We start from the raw sequence: 18,753 nt of genomic DNA on the forward strand, positions 1-18,753 counted from the left end.
GAGGCTCCTAGTAGGATTTTGTCCCAATTGCCACTGTGGAAACCAGCTCTATAGTAGACTCTGTATAGGCATTTCCTCTTTTTCTGTCTCTGCCTCCCTATTCCTCATCCTGCTCCTGGAATCACCTCCCAAATAAATTACCTGCACCCAAGTCTTTGCCTCATGTGCTACTTGTGGGAAAATCCAAATGATAACCTTACCTAAACCATGTGGACTGACATCGGGGGAGAAGTGGTTCTCCAGAGGAACTCTGGGGTCCTGTTTTACCAAAAGAGGGGTGAAAGGATGCTGAGAAGGAAAAACAACATATTTTCTCTAAAAACCAGTTAATTTCTGGGCTTGGGTAAATTGACAAGCAAATAATACTGAATTGCTGTTCAATCAGAGTATGGATTTGGGGTTGAAGTACTGCATGCAATGAATTATGCAATGGTGGCATACCAGCTGTAGACACCACCCATCCTACAGATAGATTGGGAGAAGAGAACAGGAGCATGGATCTCATGTTACTTTAAGACATGATGTTGGCTAATGATGCTTTAAAAAAAAAAAATGTGCTTTGCTACCCTTAGTCTCAACTAATCTTAAAATATCTCCTTCAAATTTCTAATGCCACCATCTCCCCAATCCACCTAGAATTGTGCATCCCAAGCTTCCCACTGCATTGTATCTCAATCTTCCATGTCTTAACTGAACTCCAGGTCTCAAAGCTTTCGTGTCCTGTGTCCCATCTGCTTAGGACGAAGCTAGGCTAAAGCCTGCTGATGGGCTGAGTGCACTGTAGTTATTTAACAACGAGTGGGAATGGGTATTATATGCTAAGTCTTCAGCCAGGAAATAATTCTATTATCATGCCTTTCTAGAAAACATGAGCCAAAGGTTTTACAGAAATGCATTCCAAGGAACTTTTCTCTCCTGTGAGACAATATCACCTAATTTTTGGAAATGCTACATATTGCCTTTTCCTTTCAGAGCATCACAATGAGCATTAGCTTATTAAAGGCTCTGAGATATTTGTGCTGAAAACAGTACTAACTTTATGTGATCCAGATTTTTCCTTAGTTGATTTTAGTTCTGTTCAGGTTTTTGTTGTTGCTGCTGTTTTTGTAGTTGTTTTCTTGTAAAACTGTTAACATCTCAAAGACCTCAAACACTTCTGGAAATCTGCCCTAGATTGAAAGTAACACTAAGAGTGGGAAATTCTGTTACTCCCATAGACAATATGAGGATACATCTTGGAAACTCATGCAGCAGAAGCTGAGACCCTACCTACCTACATGTGGGTCTGGCCCTGTGCTCGTTTCCAGGCCTGCCCTAGACTTCCCCACCTTACCTTTGGTATTGCCACTATTGTTATTTCCCTGAAGGCAAGGGAAGTACTGAAAACAAAGGAGTAGTTTCTACAGTATTCAGTAGAATCAGAATTTGAGCCATCATTTCTGACATTATTGTTGCATCAGATACGGCAGATGTGTTATTTTTTATAACATATTACCTAAGAAACTCAGATTATTGAGCAAAGCCCACACATTTGGAATAGAAAGACTGTTGGCAATGTGTGCATGTACCTCCGGCATATATGATTAAAATATATAGCCCTTTAGTTACAGGACTGACTTTAAACATAGGAATCATAATCTACTAAAAATGAGTGCTATATTTTATCGTTGTGATGGTGGTGAAGGAATGTTATTTTAGAACAGAGTATTAAGTTCACCAAGGAAAGAATTTGCACAATGGTAAAACTGAAAAGTTCAACAGTGACTTCAAGGGTACTTTTTTGAATGCACTGTGGTAATTTTTTTCTAATACATTGTATTACAGGGTAACACACTAAAAAACCAAAATCCTTGAACTAGCGAGGCTTTCTCTGATTATCCATCTCAAATGGTAGCATTCTCCCCCATTACTCTAAATTCTTCTTTTTTTGCTTCATTTTTCTCCAGCACATTAACACAGTTGTCATGTCATACATTTATTTGTTTGCTGTCCATCTTACATTCTGCACAATAGAACAAAAGCTTCCTGAGACCCCAGGTTTTGTTGTGTTCTCTGCTTGGCACACAGCAGGCCCATCATAAATATTTCTTAAATCTATGAACACAAGTCTTAGACCATTGTCCTACTGGTTTTATTTCTAGAAATCACAATCCAGTCTTTTGTGTGAGCAGGTAAGTGAATGTATTTGGCAAAGAAGTTGAGGATATGCTCATAATTGTATTTCCCCCTTCTCCTTTAAGCTTCTAAACCTTTTTGCATGTGGCGGTTTTTTGACGATGATTTGGAAATTTCAGTGTATTGTTCTGTCAGGGTACTTGGCAAATTTGAGATCAAAAGGATGAGAAGAGTTTTACTGGGTAATTGCCATTTAATGGCAGCAGAAACTGACATCCAGAGAAAACAGGTATTCTGTAGGATTATAATTGTTTTTTCTGACAGAAAAATGTTGAACATATACAGAGAACTCATTGGTATAACTACAGATACCTTTTTATTTGTATGGTTTGGCTCATTCTCCAGGCTTCGGTCTTATTAAAGAAGAGGTTCAAATTTCTATGCATATTAACTGGCCACCTAGAAAGTTTTCTTAGCCTGAGTTGCAGTTTCCTCATTCATCAGTAGAGGCAATAATATCCACTACTTGGGATTGTGGCAAAGATTAGCTCCTTCTGAAACCTGTAGGGGAGAATCCTTCCTTGCTGCTTCCTAGCTCTGGTGGTAGCTGTCAATTCTTGGCATTCCTTGGCTTGCAACTGCATCATTTCAATCTGTTTCTGTCTTCACATGGTGTTTTCCCTGTGTGTCTGTGTCATCACATGACCGTCTTCTTCTCTTATATCGTCAAAGACCCTGTTTCCAAATAAGGTCATGTTTACAGGTACCAGGGGTTAGGACTCAACATATCTTTGGGGTGACACAATTCAACCCATCACAACTTATACTAATTCATGAATTCTCCTCCTAGCCCACTGCCTGTGTTTCTGGCACTGCTCTAATCCTTCTCAACTCACCAACTTGTGTCACTACAGTACATTTTCAGCCCAGAAAGAAAAGAACTTTCTGATTCAGAGAAACTGCAAGAACAGCAACTTCCTAAAGCTTTCAGAAAGAACAAGGGAGCCTGACACTGCCAGGCCCTAAAAGCCAAACAGCTTGGAGAAAGAGATTTAAAGCTCATAAATATCAAAGAGCCTCTGGAATATTGGGGGCAGAAGGAACAATCCTACACACAGTGAAACATAAATAAAGTTGGATTGGGTTCATTGGCTTCACTCCCAGGGCAAAATTATCCTCCTCTTTCCAAAAGTAGCATGAAGCACACCATTAGTTTGGAATGGCTATTGTCTTTGTGGAATACATTATTTTTTATAGTTTATGGCAGAAATTGACACACAATGTTACATCATTCTGTATTTCCACTCAGACACACGCAGTTAGAATGGCAGCCTTGATGGGCCTTTGAGGCTGATCTAATCCGACCTTCACCCCAAACGAGTTCATTTATCTGCCCCCTCCAATAACCATCTTCTTATCTGGTTCCCCAAATCTACATTAGTCTTTATATTTTATATATCTTTTATGATTTGAGAAGAAATAAATTACCATTTTACATATAGAAAATAAAGTAAATAAATAAAAATGCCCTACAAACTCATTGCTCTTAAAAAATCCATTGCCTATCCTTTGAAATCATGATTTTTAAAGACTTCCTGGGACTCCATTGTCTGATGCACCATAATTATTTTAGTTAATGCCTTATTATCGACCATTTACATTGTTACCATCTGTTTCATTCTTATGAAAATTGCCATCATGGCCATCTTTGTACCCAAATTGTTGTGTGCACTGTAGCGTTATTTTTAATTTCATATCCTCAGTTCCAATATCTTTAGAGCCCAACAGTCAAAATATGTACATTTTCTGACAAGGCACTGCGGTAACCTTATAGGAGGAAGGAAACACACCTGTAGCCGTCCAGGTCTCAGTGGCTTTGACCTGTTCTTTTTCTGATGGTGGGGTCACTGATAAGAAGATGAAAACAGGCCCTTTTTGCTTCAATATTCTTAGGCTGTGGGCACTCCTCCTCCTACATGCACAGATGGGAAGAGGTTACCTGGGGCTCTTCTCTGGCTCCTGACAGAATTGGATGGAATTTCCCCATCTCTTATTCTCAGAGGTCTTGGAAAGAGCTGTTAGGAAAATCTTGGACATCAGCCCACATTGATTTACTATAACCAGCCAGAAAGGGGGTTTGTGGTAGGCCCCACAACACTGGGAGCAGACAGTTTGCAGTGTATAGATTATGCTCCTCTCAATCACTGTGCCTCAATCAGGGCAATTAGAGGCCATGTCATTATATCTGCTCCCCAAGAACTCCCATCTTCAGACCCAATCACAAAGCAGGAGGTGGATTCTTAACCCAAGTCTACCCTGGCTGGGTTCCAATCAAAAAGTCTTATTGTTTTTGCTGTCTTGCTCTGTAGAGGAACTTCCATTCCTCAATCATGTCTTTGGCAATTTAAGTGACTGATGGCTTTTTGCATGTCATTATCAGGGCTTGGAAAGAATGATAACTGCACAACCCCAATGATCAGGGCAATAAGATAAAGAATTAATTTGGAAACCATTTTGACAGATGACAGGGTAGAGGCCAAAAGCCAAGGTAGAAAACTTCTAAACCAGTGTTTGCTGTTTGCTGAAAAAGAGAGCTTTCTCATCTGAGATTATAACCCAGTCTTACTAGTGAAGAGAGAACAAAACAGACTGAGTGCACACTGCAGAAAAGGGGGATTCATTTATGCTTTCTTGAAGATGATTTTTTGCTGTTTAAAGTGTGCTGAATGGATAATAGCCTCAGCATCACCAGGGTGCTAGTCAGAAATGCAGACTCTCTGGCCACACCCCGACATTCTGAACCAGAACATGCCTTTTAACAAGATCCCCGGGTGATTTGTATGCACATTAAGTCTTGAAAAGCACTGATATAAAAGGTGTGTGCATTTAATACTGCCTGAAAGAAACCCTTTTAAAAACTGACTCTGGGCGGTGGTCTGCTGGTTAAATTTGTGCACTCCGCTTGGGTGGCCTGGGGTTTGCGGGTTTGGATCCCAGGAGCGGACCTACGCAACGCTCATCCAGCCATGCTGCTACAGCATCCCATATATAAAGTGTAGGAAGATGGGCATAGATGTTAACTCAGGGTCAATCTTCCTTACACACACAAAAAACAAAACAAACAAAAAACCCTGACTGCTTATAAAACAAAGCAAAATGAAAACAAACCATTAAAAACTTTTTCTGCCTGAAAGAACATTTGAGTTCTTCTAGGATTCAGTTGAACTGTTTGTGGGATTAATACCCAAAAATTAATTCTAAGGGATGGGCTCTGTTTGCCTGGATCTCCTTTTGTTTTTAATTATATAATTTTAAGTGATTTAATTTATTGAAAAGTAATACAGAAACATGGTCCAATTTTCAACGAGCGTAAAAATGTATACATTGAAAAGGAAGACCTCATCCTAGAACTTAGTTTCATTCCTAGAGCCAATTACCGCTATTAGATATTTTTGTATATTTTTTGTATAATCTTCCAGAAATATTCTAATATAGATATCAATATTCTAATATATATATTAATATTGTAATATATATCTAGGTCCTTAAATATAGTATTATATGCACTATTCTGCACTTTGCTTTGTGGTACCTTTTAAATATCCCATAGCAGCACATATAGAGATCTACTTCACTGTTTTTAATATTTATATCACATTTTTCCTCTGTTTGCATCAAAATTTGTTAGTATTGACTTTCATTTAAGATGTCTCCAGCTTGTTTGTCTGTTTCTTTGTTTTGGCTATTCCAAGTGATCCTACAATGAATTTCTCTGTGCATATGTGTTTGCACACATGTGTGTCTGTCTACAAAATAAAAATCTAAGTAAAATTGCTGGTTGTAAGGATAGGAGCATTTAAAATTTTGATAGATTTGGCCGATCTGCTCTTCAAATACGTTAGTATTTGTATCTAGTATCTCACCAACCATCCGTGAGACTTTGATTACCCTGCGTCCCTGCCTCAGTGAGATATCAGACTTGGGAATGTGTAATTTGAAAATTGGAAAATAGTATCCTATTTCTATTTTAATATGCATTTCTTTAATTATGAGTAAATTTGAGCATACATTCATATGTTTGAAAGTCATCTGTATTTCTATTTTGTGAAATGTATGTTTACTTTCTTCAGCAGTTATTTTTTTTATTTCCAGCTTTATTGAGATATATTTGACATATAACATTGTGTAAGTTTAAGGTATACAACATGATGGTTTGATATATGTATATATTGCCAAATGATTACCATGATAAAGTTAGTTAACACATCTATTACCTCACATAGTTACCTTTATTTGTGTGTGGTGAGAACATTTAAGATCTACTCTCTTAATTTGCAAGTACACAATACAGTACTGTTAACTATAGTCACCACACTGCACATTAGGTATCCAGAACTTCTTTACGTTATAAGTGGAAATTTATACCCTTTGACCACCATCACCCATTTCTTCCACCCCCAGCCCCTGGCAACCACTAATTTATTCTGTTTTTATGAGTTCTTTTTGTTTCAGATTTTAGTATAAGTGAGATCATACAGTATTTGTCTTTCTTTATCTGACTTATTTCATTTTATATAATGCCCTTAAGTTTCATCCACGTTGTTGCAAGTGGCAAGATTTCCTTCCTTCTTATGGCTGAACAATATTTCATGATATATATATCACTTTTTCTTTATCCATTCATCTGTTCACAGACACATAGGTTGTTTCCATGTCTTAGCTATTGTAAATAATAAATAATGCTGCAATAAACATGGGGTGCTAATAACTCTTTGAGATAGTGATTTCATTTCCTTAGGATATATATTCAGAAATGGGATTGCTGGATCATGTGGTAGTTCTATTTTTAATTTCTTGAGGAAACTCCATACTGTTTTCCACTGTGGCTGTACCAATTTACATTCCCACCACCAGAGTACGAGGGCTCCCTTTTCTTCACACCCTCACCAACACTGGTTCTCTCTTGTCTTTTTGATAGTAGCCATTCTAATAGGTGTGAGGTGATATCTCACTGTGGGTTTTTTTTTTTTTTGTGAGGGAGTTCAGCCCTGAGGTGACATCCAATGCTGATCCTCCTCTTTTTTGCTGAGGAAGATTGGCGCTGGGCTAACATCCATGCCTATCTTCCTCTACTTTATATGGGATGCCGCCACAGCATGGCTCAACAAGTGGTGTGATGGTGCGCACCCAGGATCTGAACCCGCGAACCCCAGGCTGCCAAAGCGGAGTGCGCGCACTTAACCTCTTGCACAACTGGGCCGGCCACTCACTGTGGTTTTGATTTGCATTTCTCTGATGATAAGTGATGTTGAGCATCTTTTCATATACCTCTCGGCCATTTGTATGTCTCCTTTGGAAAAATGTCTATTCATATCCTTTCCCCTTTTTTTTAATCAAATTATTTGATTTTCTGCTATTGAGTTGTATGAGTTCCTCACATATTTTGGATATTAACCTCTTATCAGATATATGGTTTGTAAATATTTTCTTCCTTCTATAGGTTGCCTTTTCATTTTCTTGATCATTTCTTTTGCTGTGCAGAACTTTTCAATTTGATAAAGTCCCAATTGTTTACTTTTGTGGCTTGTGTTTTTGGCATAATATCCAAAAATTCATTGCCAAACAGTGTCAAGGAGATTTTCCCCTATGTTTTCTTCTAGGAGTTTTATAATTTCAGGTCTTACATTTAAGCCTTTAATCCATTTTGAGTTAATTTTTGTAAGTAGTATAAGATATGGGTCCAATTTCATTATTTTGCTTGTAAATATCCAGTTTTCTCAACACCATTTATGAAGAGATTATCTTTTCCTCATAGAGTATTCTTGGCTCCCTTGTCCAATGTTAGTTGACTGTATATGCCTGGGTTTATTTCTGGGCTCTCTGTTCCATTGGTCTATGTGTCTGTTTTTATACCAGTATGATTTTGTTCTGATTACGATAGCTTTGTAGTATAGTTTGAAATCAGGAAGTGTGATGCCTCCAGCTTTGTTCTTCTTTCTCAAGATTGCTTTGGCTATTCAGGGTCTTTTGTGGTTCCATAAGAATTTTAGGACTGTTCTTTCTGTTTTTGTGAAAATGTCCTTAGAATTTTGATAGAGATTGTATCGAATCAGTAGATCACTTTGGGTAGTATGGATTTTAACAATATTAATTATTTCAATCCATAAACATGGGATGTCATTCCATTTATTTCTGTCTTCTTCAATTTCTTTCATCAATGTCTTCTTTTCAGTGTATAGATCTTTCACCTCCTTGGTCACATTTATTCCTAGGTATTTCATTGTTTTTGATGCAATTGTAAATGGGATTGTTTCCTTTATTTCTCTTTCAGATAGTTTGTTATAGAAATGCAACTGATTTTTGTCTTGATTTTGTATCCTGCAACATTACTGAATTTGTTTATTAGTTCTAACAGTTTTTTGGTGGAGTCTTTAGCATTTTCTATATATAAGATCATGTCATCTACAAACAGAGATAATTTTACTTCTTTTTCTATTTGGATGTCTTTTATTTCTTTTTCTTGTCTAATTGCTCTAGCTAGAACTTGCAGTACTATGTTGAATAGGAGTGATGAGAGTGGGCACTCTTGTCTTGTTTCCGATCTTTTTTTTTTGGTGAGGAAGATCAGCCCTGTGCTAGCATCTGCCAATCCTCCTCTTTTTTTGCTGAGGAAGACTGGCCCTGGGCTAACATGCGTGCCCATCTTCCTCCACTTTATATGGGACGCTGCCACAGCATGGCTTGCCAAACACTGCATCGGTGCATGCCCGGGATCCGAACCAGTGAACCCCAGGCTGCCGCAGCAGAGCGCGTGCACTTAACCGCTTGCGCCATGATGCCGACCCCTTGTTTCCGATCTTAGAGGAAAAGCTTTCATACTTTCACCATTGAGTATGATATTAGCTGTGGGTTTGTCATACATGGCCTTTATTATGCTGAGGTATGTTACTTCTATACTCAATTTGTTGAGAGCTTTTATCTTGACAGTGTTAAATTTTGTTAAACGCCTTTTATTCATCTGAGATGATCATATGATTTTTATCCATCTTTTTATTAACGTGTTGTATCACTTTTTTTGAATTGCATATGCAAAACCATCCTTGCATCCCAGGGGTAAATTCCACTTAATCATGGTATATAAGCCTTTTAACGTGTTGTTGAACTCAGTAGGTTAGTATTTTCTTGAAAATTTTTGCATCTACATTCACCAGGGATATTGGCCTGTAGTTTTCTTTTCTTGTAGCGTCCTTATCTGGCTTTGGTGTCTGGGTAAAGCTGGCCCATAAAGTGAGTTTGAGTGTGTTCCCTCCTCTTCAATTTTTTGGAAGAGTTTGAGAAGGATTAGCATTAATTATTTTTAAATGTTGGTAGAATTCACCAGTGAAACCATCTGGTCCTGGGCTTATGTTTGTTGGGAGGTTGATTACTGCTTCAATCTATTTTGTCATTATTAGTCTGTTCAGATTTTCTGTTTCTTCATGATTCAGTCTTGGTATGTTGTTCCCAGGAATTTATCGACTTCTTCCAGGTCATCTGATTTGTTGGTGTTTAGTTGTTCAAAGTCATCTCCCCTGGGGTCCTTGACAGCTCTGCTCTAACTGTGGCTGGGAAGGGTTGAAGCCAAGTACAAGGCCCTTTCAGGGTCTCTGGGGATACAGACAAGAATGTCTTCCACTGGGACCCTGGACCAGCAATACTACTCTTGGACTGCAGCTGGGAGAGACTAGAGCTGAATATGAGGCCCTTTCAGAATCTCTGGTGGTACAGACAGGGGTGTCTCCCACTGGATCCTGGACCCACAAACTTCTGGCTGAATGTGGCTGTGAGGGGGCTGAAGCTGAGTATATATAATCCTTTTCAGCCATCTTTTTCTAGGGAGAAATAGGTCTTTTTTAAAAAACTAATTTATCAGAGCTATTTTTATATTAATCCTTTTAGAAATCATCCCTCAGAGAGTGATACATGTTGAATATATTTTTCTCAGTTTGGATTTCATCTTTTTTCCCTTTATATTTCATACTATATTTGTTTTGAACAGATAATACATTTACATAGTGCAAATATTGAAACAGTACATTCACATTATGTATTAAGAAGTCTCACTTCTACTCCTGCCCCTGTCTACTCCACTGCCCACCTCCTTGTGGGTAACCGTGCTCATCATGTCTTGTGTATCCTTCAATGTTTATGTAATTGCAAGCAGATACACATGCGATGTTGTTTCTTCCTTATTCTTATAAAAAGTAGAATGTCACCTATAATATTTTTGCTTTTTCTTTTTCACTTGGAAAAACCTCCTAGACATCTTTCCATATCAAAAGAAAGGAGTTTTATCATTCCTTTTTCTCTTTTTTTTTTTTTGCTACATAGAGATCCATTGTGTGGATGTGATATATTTTATTCCATCAAATTTGAGGTGATGGACTTTCGTGTTGTTTCCAATCTTTTATTATTAAAGACAAAGCTGCAATGAATAACCTCGTAACTATATTATTATTTCATATGTGAGCAGATGTATATATAAGATATAGTCCTAGAGGTAAGAATGCTGAGACAAAAGGTAAATTAGTTTGTAATTTTGATAAATGTTGCCAAATTGCCTTGCATTCTATTTTGCATTCCCGCTAGCAATGTGTGAGACTGCCTGTGTTGTCCAAATTGTGAATTATCGCCATAAGATGAATAAGAAATGGCATCTCAATGTGATTTTAATTTGTATTTAAATTTTCATGAGAAAGAGTGTACCAATGATTTAAGGGCCATTTGTATTTCTTTTAGTCTGTGAACTGTTATTTATCTGTTAATCTTTGCCCACTTTTCCATTCAATTTCTGTCTTTTTAAAAATCAATTATAACAGTTATAATCAATTACAAACACACGTCTTATTAAGTTTATCCTTGGTGCTATTGCAAAAAGAGTCTTGTCTTTTATTATATATTTCCACTGATTGTTATTTGTATATATGAAATTATATTCACTGCATTTATTTTATATTCTGATATCTAACTACATTATTTATTGTTTGGTAGTAGTTTTTCAGTTGATTCTCTTAGGTTTCCTAGATATTCAATCACATCAAATGGTCATAATGAAAGATTTACCACCTTCTTTCATATTTTTTTGCTCATCTAAGACAGCAGACATAGGGGCACTCCATCTCCACCCAAAAATAAGAGGACTGTATATGAGAATATAGAATAATACTCTTGAGGAATCCCAGAAATATTTATGGGGAGGTCTCGCAGAAGGCCAAAGTCACATGTTGGGCAGGAGAGCTAAGTCCTGAGTTGTTCCCAGTTAAGGACCAAGTGCCTTAGTACCACAGGCTGGTGTTCTGGCTCATAGAAGGAGGCTGCAAACTGTCTATATTTTGGCATTTATTCTTTGAGGCCGAGTGCATAAATATATTTTTATAAATAATCTGTAGCTATTTGGAGAAAATGTAACCTCATTTATTTTAACTCAAGTCATCTATTTCCTCATTTATTTGAGTGTCTACTTTATCTGTCAAAAATTAGAGAAGTGTAATAAATCCTCCCAAATCTACTGTGTTTCTATGTATATCTCTTGTTTCCTCAGTTGGGACCGTATCTATTTTGATGTCCTGTTTTCCAGAAAATATAGGCTCATAAATATTGTAACTTTTATAAAACAACTCTCCTTGTACTGTTTTTATGCTTTCTGCCTTGAATTTTACTTTGACTGATACGAATATTGTCATCCCTACCTTTACTTAGATTGTATTTTCCTGGTTAACTTTGCACATCACCTTTCTTTAACCTTTTGACTCATTTTATTTTATTTATGCGTTGTCGGCAGCAGAGTTGGGCTTTTGCTTTATGACCTATCTGTGAGTGTCGAAGTTTTAGTAGAGGAGCTGGACTCATTTGCGTTTATCGTCAGAATTAATATGCGTATTGTGCTTCTTTCTTCCTGCTTATTATTTTTATGCTGCATTGTGGTTTCATTTGCTTTCTCTTGCTTGCAATATGGTTTATGTTTCATTTGATTTTATCTTTTCCTCTTCTTCAAAATGTACATCTTCTGTATGATATCCCACTTAAGATTTTCAAAAATATTCTTCAGCTTAAAATCCTTTTATGCATCAAAGTTAAGAAAAAAAAATAAACTCTGATTTCCTTTTATGCAACAAAAGCAATTTTACACTTTTACGTTGTTCTGCTTGCTGTTGCCCAGCAGTCATGTATTTATTTTTATGATATATACTCTCAGGCTCAGATAATTATGATTAAAACATATTTTAATACAAAAAGAAGGCAAATTTTGAATTAGCATTCAATTTTGTGACCAAATTTTTCACAATTTTAAAGAAATTTCGTTTTAACGTGTATCAATGATCATCATCCATAACTGTATACCATAACTTGCCCATTCTTGAATTATCGATTCTTATTTCTCTCCCAGCTACGTAGAACTCATGGTCAAGTCATATTTTCAAGGAGGGCCATAGGCATTATAGTATCTGAATCCTTCAATAAGTAAGAATATCTTTTTTTGTGACTTATCTGCATTAAATAAAGAGTAGCCGTCAAACATGAATTAGAGAACAAACTTTTCCCCACAAAACTGTATAGATGTGATTGCATTACTTTCTTTCGTTTGTTGCATGAATGAATCTCCATCTAGCTTGAAATTTGTTTCCTTGTAGGAACCTGTTATTTCTGTTTGGATGCAATTTTTTTTTTCATAATATTTAATTCATTTTTCCACATTTGTTGACATTTAGCTAAAATATCTTACCACATTTCAACATTTTTAAGCAAGTTTGTTTTGGGGCCAGAAAAGACTTTTTTCATATTAGTGTTTATATTTACTTCTGTTTAAATTGAGATTGCTTCATCCTCAGTGACACCTTCAATTTTTAGGCTAATTCTCACCCTCAATTCTATCGTTTTTTATCTTTATATTTGAATCTCTTTTTCCTTCGCCCCTATGTTCTCAGAGAGCATCTCAAGTTTATTTTGCACATAACTTGTTTTTAAATTCTAGTCTGGCTTGAAGTCACTTGGGAAATGGTTTAAAACTGTGATGTCTCCTGGCATCCTGACAATAGGAAATGTGAATTTCACAAGTCAAAGGCCCATTCAATATCCTAATTCAGACACATGCCCCTTCCCATCACCAACACATTCTGTTTCCCATAAGCAACAGGTAAAAACATAATCAGAAAAAGCAAACGAGAAAAACTTAAATGTTTATTTTTGAGGATTTCATGCTAAATAGGTATACCCTTGGGTCATCTAACATCTTGTGATATACTTACCTGCAAATAGCTCCTTGACATCCACACAACACACCTGGGTGTCTCCAACATTTAGTCTAGTATAACCTTATCCATAAATCCCCCCTAAGCCAGCACTTACACATCAATGAAAGGCGCCAATATTGCACACACGAATCTAGAGAATAGAGTATATGTGGTGGATTCTATTGCTCACAATTAAGCAAATCTCAATCACAAAAGCACCACCAGGTGGAGGGTTCAGAGAATGTCTTCAGAGTCCTATCTCTAAGTAAGGAAATGCAATACATAACAGAAGATGCTGTCTATGATAAAGATGCTGTCAGGGCTCCTCATATCACCTTGGCCCTCACTCATATACATCCAAGGCAGCTTACAATGAACACCTGGGATTCTTTGCCTGCCTGCCTGCCTGGAGGAGCACACTTGACCCGAATTCTGGGCAAGCCTTGTATGGCCTTAAGAGTTAATGACTCCAGATGTAGCCCTCCACCAATGATGGATGAGATTTGGTGGATAAATACCCCAGCTCCCTCACCCTTGGGGGAGAAATCTCATTGGTGTGCACTACACTGTTTCCCAAGGCTCCCCAGCAAGATGATATTAAGGTTGCTGCAGCGGTAATGTCTTTATGAGCACGCTCTTCATTAGCTACCTTCCCCTCTCTGTGTCACTTCTCTAATACTGTACTAGTGTTTCCTGAGATCACCATTCCAATAAATTATGTGCACCAGAATGCTCTCTGGGTTTGATTTGAGAGAATGCAAACCAAAACAGACTCCAACTAGAAAGACAAAAACAAACAAACAGAAAACTGGAAAAACATAGATGATGTCCCTTAAGCTGTATGGTCAGTAAAACTTCCCTTTGAGCGTCCACCAATACAAATGTACCCAACAAAAAACAGGTTTAAAGTTTTCTCTTCCTTTAAGTGTTCAGGAAGATGTTCCCTTTTCTTGTTTCCTAGGCTATATGTGGTTTTTATTCCTCTTTATTCATCTTCAAAGGAGGAGACATACAGACAGGCCATGTGTGTGAATTTCCTTGAACTCTGCATCTTCTCCGATTGGGGCTGGTCACTTCCTGTTCTCAGATCCACAGCTCCAGGACAGGTTGCTTTGCTCAGATCTCAGCAAAATTCCTCAGGACTAGTGAGGTAGTGTGTGACGGAGTTCTGTAGCCTTGCGGGGCTGTATTGCCCCCTTTACCGTGCCCCCACCAGATTTGAATGCATGTGGTCATTCCAGAATTTTTTCTCCACTTCTGCTTAAAAATGTTTTAAAAAACACCACGTTCACTCCTATATTTTATCTTGCTATTTTCTCTCTCTTAAATAATCTCCATATTCTACTTACTGAAAACTCTCTATTCCTTTTGCAAAAACCTGCTGCCCGAGGATGCCAAACCTTCATGGTTAGTAGCTTACTCCCCGGGATTCCTTACGCTTCTCTTCAATGCTTCCCAGGACTCAATTGTGTTTCTTCCCAAACCTGGTATTGCAAGCCATACTTGTTACTATATGTAATTCAATTATTATGTAAAAAAGTGAAATATGAATGATAAAAGAGAAAATTACTGTTTCTATGAGAGCAAAGTTGATTGCTTCAGACTCAAAGGACATTGTTTAAAAAATGTTACATTTTATTTAGAGATATGTGAGAAAACTGTAAAATGTTGAAAAATAAAATAAGTATATATGTATATATACACACACATACACACACACTCATATATACACATATGTCTTCTACATTCATATTTGCTTTGGAAGTGATGTTAGTTTCTTCTTCCACTTTAAAGAGACAAAAACTGGAACTCAGACTAGTGAATAGTTAATCTTGGATACACATTAGACTCACCTGGGAAACTTTAAAAAAAAAGTTTGGACTCACCCTCAGAGATTCTGATCCTATTTGTCTAGAGCGGGGCTGGGGATTAGGCATTAGGATTTATTCTTCAAAGATCCTCGTGGGATCTACTGTTTAGTAAGGGTGCTAGAAGTATGAGTTCTTATGTTTGCTGGAGGAACGGCCACTCTATTATATCATGCAAAGAATAGGACTCCACTGAGAGTTTGTTCCTCAGTATTGCTACATCTTTCTAAAAATTGGTGGCCATTCTTTCAGATTCTTGGCAATAGAGTGTTTGCCATCTAAGATTCCAGTGAAGTTGAAAGTTGCCATCTTTCGCTCAGTCTTTACAGGAATTTTAGAGTAACCCTGCAGGAGAAAGGAGAATGCACCTAGCCTGCTGACCTTTTAAATTGGAAACAGCTAGAAAATTTTTAGAAGAATGTTGAACCTAGCACCCTGCAAGTAATGCTTCTTGGCTTTTTGCTACTTTTGATTTTCATTGATATTATTTTGTTTAAGGTTTCATGCTTTGTGGTGCATATTACATCACAATTCATTATTATTATGAGTACATACAATAAGCATTATAACATGTGTAAGCATAATAAATGTGTGCCTACCATCCAATTAAGAAACAGAAAATTGTAGAAACCTTTTAAACTCTCTTCACCATTTTCTTGCTCACTTCCCTTTCTCCTATCCAGAATTAACCATTTCCCAAGTTTTGCCCTTGTGTTTCCTATTCAAAAATAGCTTAAGATATATTGATGTATCTTTGTATGCATTGTTTTGCTTTACATATTTGAACATTAAATACGTAGAATCTAATATACCTTTTCTGGTACATCTGAGACCTGCTTCTTTTATTCAGTATCATGCTTTTCATATCCATCCATGTCAGTATGTCTGATTATTTCATTCCCACTGCTGTACAGAGTTCCGTTATTTGAGTATACCTCCATGTATTTATCCATTCGGTGGAATGGATACTATTTTGGAGTAGTTGGCAGTGTTTTACTTTTGTGAACAATAGTTCAATAAATATATATTGTTTTATGTTTGCCTAGTGTACTCAAGCAACAGTTTCTCTGTTTGCCTCGTAATGGATTTCTGCATCATAGAGCATTAACACCTTCAACTTTAGTGGATAGTTTCGAAGTGTTTTTATTCTAAACTAGATCTAACAGTTTATGCTCTCAACAGTGGTGTATCCCTACTAGATCTTAGTACACTATGTCTCTTTACTTTTTGCCAAAATGTGGGTTGTAACATATTGCACTATGGATTTAATTTGCATTTCCCAGATAATTATTGAAAATTGTCATTTTTCCTGATGTTTGCCCCCAATTTATGATTCCTCTTCTGTGAAATGTCCGTATATGTATCTTGAGCATTTTTTGATTATGCTATTTTTCTATTTTTATTTATAACTAGAAGTTATTAATATCTTCTAGATAATAATCCCTTGGGGTTTTTTTGTATGTGTAAAATTTTTCATTCCAGCTTGTTATTTTTCTTTTTACTCTTATCAAGACGTTTTTGATAAACAGATGGTCTAGCTTTAGCACAATTATAGAATTTTCCTTTAAGGTTTGCATGTTTATTTTCTGTCTTAGGAAATTTCCCCTTTCCCAGGAAGAGAAAGATATCCTTATATTTTATTCTAAAAGTTTTAAAATGCACCTTTAATTCTAAAGTCTGTAATTCACACAGAATGAAATTTTGTCTACAAATTGAGATAGAAATCCAATTGCACTCAGTTTCCACACTGAGAAATTGTTGTGTCAGTACCATATAGAGTGGCCAGTACTTTCCTTGTGATCTGCAATGCCACCTCTGTCATATTGCAAGTTCTGTGTTTTGTATCTTGTCCTGTTCATCTATTTGACTAGTTTGTTCCAATGGCCCACTGTCTTAATAACTCTAGTTTTATAATGTCTTCATTTCTGGTAGAATAAGTGACTCTGTTCTTTCCTGGGAATATTTTGGTCATTCTTGGACCAGTACTGAGGAACAGAAACTTTAGAATTGGCTTGTTAAGTTACACACACACACACACACTCACACACACAAACACACTATTTCAGATTTTCACTAGAATTGCACTAAAGATAGATTCTATAGATCAGCAATCGACAAACAACAAACCATAGGCCAAACCTGGCCTGCTGTCTCTTTGCCTCCATTTGTAGATAAAGTTTTATTGGAACACAGCCAAGTCAATTCCTTTATCTATTGTCAATGGCCGCTTTCAAGCTACAAAGACAGAGTGGAGTAGATGTGACAGCATTCCATGGCCAGCAAAGCCTAAAATATTTGTCTTTTATTTTTTAAGCCTAAAATATTATCTTGATCCTTTGTAAAGTTTGCTGACCCCTGATATAGATCATTTGGGGGAATAATTGTATTTTTATGATTTTGAAGTTTTATATCCAGGAAGATGGTATAAATATGGTTTATTAATTCTTAAAGATTTCTTGATAAAGATTTATAGTTTTCCAGCATAAAAGGCTTATACATATTTTGTTAGGTTTATTACCAGGTATTTTATATTTTCTTCTAACAATTATAAATTATATCTTTTTAAATTAGATAATCTCTAATAGTTTGTTGCTGGTGAATTGAAATGTAATTGTCTTTTGTTTAATGATGTATAATGATTTTATAGCCAGAGAATTTGCTAAACTGACTTATTAATTTTAATAAGTCATCTATATTGTTTGTAATTTCTAAGTTCGTATGTGCACTGTGAGTAATGATTGCTGTATTTCTTCTTTTCTAGTCCACGTACAATTGTAGCGTCCTTTAATTGTCTTAGGATAAAAGCCAGGATCTCCACAATATAAAAAACAAGTCATGATACTGAACAAGTCCATCTTCCTTCTGTTTTAAAAAGAAATGCTTTAAATTTTCAATATTAACTAATGTGTGTGATAAGTTTTTTTGTAGATAAACCTAACAGATTAAGGAGTTCTCGTTTAGTGCTCATTTGCAGTGAAATTTTTATCACGAATGGATATGGAAATCTAGCAAAACATTTCCTGTGTCTGGTGAAATGATCATCAGTGCTTTTTTTATCCTTTAATTTGTCAATTAATAGAATTTGGGGTGTGTGTTTATGTGTGTTTTCACTCATTTCATTTTTTTTCTCTCATTTCCTTTTTTTTTTCTCCACTAGGTTGGAATACATAGCACTTATTTACATTCTTTTAGTAGTTACCCTAGGCATTTTATCACCTATGGTTAGCTTAAGAATGTCTAAAATTAATCAATAATTTTACCCACTTTCTCAACAGCATAAAGACCTTGGAATATTTAACCTGAATCAACTCCCCTTCCCATTTATATGCCATCATTAGAACTAAAATACTGAATGACTTATTTTATTGTGTTCTCATAGATTAATGTACTGTCATTCATGTTTTGACATGTAATGTTTGGCTATATTTACCCACATCTTGAACAGTTTATTTACTCATCATTTCTTCTTACATTTTTCTTCTTCCCAAAGGCCATCTCTC

This window comes from Ceratotherium simum, chromosome 21 (assembly GCF_057802395.1).
Source record: "Ceratotherium simum simum isolate JZ-2026a chromosome 21, ASM5780239v1, whole genome shotgun sequence".
Classification (NCBI taxonomy): Eukaryota; Metazoa; Chordata; class Mammalia; order Perissodactyla; family Rhinocerotidae; genus Ceratotherium; species Ceratotherium simum.